Consider the following 2,683-nt stretch of genomic DNA (forward strand, 5'->3'; position numbering starts at 1 on the left):
GACACGTCCAGGGGAGAGAGAGGAAGGACCTGGAGGGGTGGGTGGTGGGGGTTCATGGCGTATAGAATAAGTGCCAGTAAGGAACTTGCTTACTGGAGCACACAGAGAATGAGGAGGCAGGAGAAGTGAAGGCACGTCAAGGGTGAGTCCACTTCGCCCTGTTCTTCTCCTCCTCCTCCGGCCTCCTCCTCTCCTCCTTTCCCTGCCCTCCCTTTTCCTTTTCTTTCCCCACATCTCCCCTATCTGTCTCTGCTCCCCTGTCTTCCTTCCCACTCCCCCTTTCTCTAACTGGTGTGCTCCGTTCCCCCCCCCCCCCCCCCCCCCCCCCCCCCCCCGACCCCGGGCTGTGAGTGCAAGCTTCCGCGGCCTCAAATGCAATGTGGAAAGATCTGTTTCCTGAACCTTGCCCACAGTGACAAGAACCAGCGGGCTCCCCGAGCAGCGGACTCTGACACACCTTTTTAATCTTGCCTCTTGTTCCATTTCCTGTTTATAAGGTGGTTTAAAACTTTGACCAGTGTCTAGGATTGTTACAAAGACAGACTCATGGCTCCCCAGAGGACCTCCAGGGAATTCCTAACGTGAGGGAAGAGGAAGGAAATCCTTTGTCTCACTCTTGCCGTTCTTGCTGGAGCATTTTCCAAAGGACATTGGCCTGTTGACAAGGCATCCCAGTGGCTGTGGGGGTGGCTCCCCTCCCTGTCCCTGCCCCTGGTCTGTGCCTGTCCCAGCAGTCTGCTGCTGCTTCAGGGCCAGGGAACCAACATGCCAGGCCCTGTGGGCAGGAGCATTCATACTTGATCTCTAGCTCTGTTGCCCCACTCCTCTCTTCCCCAGGACTTGCGTAGGTCTATTGAGAGGCTCTTGGCATCTCGTGCCTTTAGAAAACTTTTGTCCAGCTAGGTACAGTGGCATACATAAAGTCCCAGCAACTCAGGAGGTTGAGGCAGGAGGATCTCAGGTTCAAGGCTAGCCTGGTTCAACTTAGCAAGACCCTGTCTCAATAAATAGGACTGAGGATGCAGCTCAGTGGTAGACCACCCCTGGGTCCAAGTCCCAGTAAGACAAAAAATCAACAAATTAATCAATTAATTTAATTTAAAATTTTTGATATGCTAGGGCTCAATAAGGAGTCCTACTGGTAGGAGATGCCCCCTTTCATGCCATGACACTCTGAATCAATGGGTATGGCAGGGTGATTAGGCTAGGGAGGAGGCCAGATCAGTGTCTGCTGCCATGAGAATGGCCAGGCCAATGTTGGCGATGATCAGGAAACGCGGAGCCAATGCCCAGGTCAGCTCAGTAGGCTTGAGACTTGAAGACCACCGCGGAGAAAAGAAGCATAGGTGAGGTAGGAATAGAAGGCAGGGTCTGAACAAGCAGGGCGGGTGTGATTTCAACAACCACTGGACCACGGGCAACCATCAGGCCCAGCATCTAGGAGAACAGAGACCACACAGGCTATTACAAGAGGGGGACTTGAATGGCCCCAGAAATCTGTGTGAGGATGAGCAGGCAGGACCTGCTGCACACAGCAGGCTGATTGCTAATAAAGACCCACCTAGGTGTCACTTCCCTCCTCTGTTTTCTGTGTCCTTGATTAGATCCTCACTACAATCCAGGGGCCCTTGTTTCCACTTCTGGGAGAAGCTCCTTGAAAAAGCCTCTGGGCTCCAGCCCCAGGTGCATGAGATCAAGGCGCTCTGTGTCTTCTCTGCTTTTGCTGCAAGGGAGAGATGGAAAATTCTGACTTTCATTAAAGAAACAATCTCTTTATCTAGCGGGAGGGCAGATGTTGGAGGTCTAGGACCTCCTTTCTGGTGTCCCTACAGTGACGGGGCTTTTGTCCCAAGGAAGGAGCAGCAGATGGCACACAGGGCTTGTACTCAAGGATTCAGAGGTACCATTCACCCTGGAGCATTGCCCACACCTGTGATCCCAGGAGTTGCCCAGGGTGCAGACTTGCCTGTGGGCCCTGCCTCATCAGGGATCTGCCACGGGATCCTCTCCTCCCTGTTAGGGCTCTTTTGTGAAGGGGTGAGGGTCAGAGGAGGTGATTGTGGGCAGAGGGAGCAATCGACTTGAATTGCAGGGATGAGAGAGGCCATTGCTGTGGGTAGGAGAAGTTGTAACAGAGGAAAGAGCAGATCCCAGCTTCCTTCCCCTTCCCTGGTCTCACCTCAGGCATCCAAAGGATCTGAGGAGCAGCAGAACCAGTCCACCATTGGTCCATAGGGAAGAGAAATGCCTCAGCCACAACTCGAGGATTCTTTTTCTGGCACCTTCTAAAGCATTGCCAAACTAATGGCAAGATCCAAGATATCTGATGCTGAAAGTTGCAGGAAAACCAGGAGCTCCCAAGAACACTTAGGTGTGCACCTAGCGTGGTGGCAGCATCCGTGTCCTGAAATAGACCATGTGGTCTCTCCAGGCTCAGGAAGGAACAAGACTCCCACATAACAGTCAGTCACGTGGCTGGGCAGGGCTGGGCCCCAGCCCCAGTGACTCAGCAGAGAAACAGTTCCTGGCAAGGATCTAACCTGAGGAATATCTGAGGCCAGTGTATAGTGTCTGGGTCTGTTTTCTCCTACGCACTGTATCAGCAATGCCCTGCCTGCTTCCCCATTCATTGATAGGGTTGTTGTGTTTGTCAATCTCAAGGAAAATGCTTTGCAAAAGTATA

General features: G+C 52.8%; 1 long non-coding RNA gene across 1 annotated transcript; it reads right to left on the minus strand.

Moving 5' to 3' along the window:
* Window positions 1-1,110: 1,110 nt before the first annotated feature.
* Window positions 1,111-2,401, minus strand: LOC143641516 (uncharacterized). Its single transcript, XR_013155358.1, has 3 exons — window positions 2,180-2,401; window positions 1,562-1,723; window positions 1,111-1,437 (listed from the first exon to the last, which is right to left on the minus strand). It is a non-coding gene; the product is annotated as an uncharacterized LOC143641516 (long non-coding RNA).
* Window positions 2,402-2,683: the final 282 nt, after the last annotated feature.

This window comes from Callospermophilus lateralis, chromosome 3 (assembly GCF_048772815.1).
Source record: "Callospermophilus lateralis isolate mCalLat2 chromosome 3, mCalLat2.hap1, whole genome shotgun sequence".
NCBI classification, from domain to species: domain Eukaryota; kingdom Metazoa; phylum Chordata; class Mammalia; order Rodentia; family Sciuridae; genus Callospermophilus; species Callospermophilus lateralis.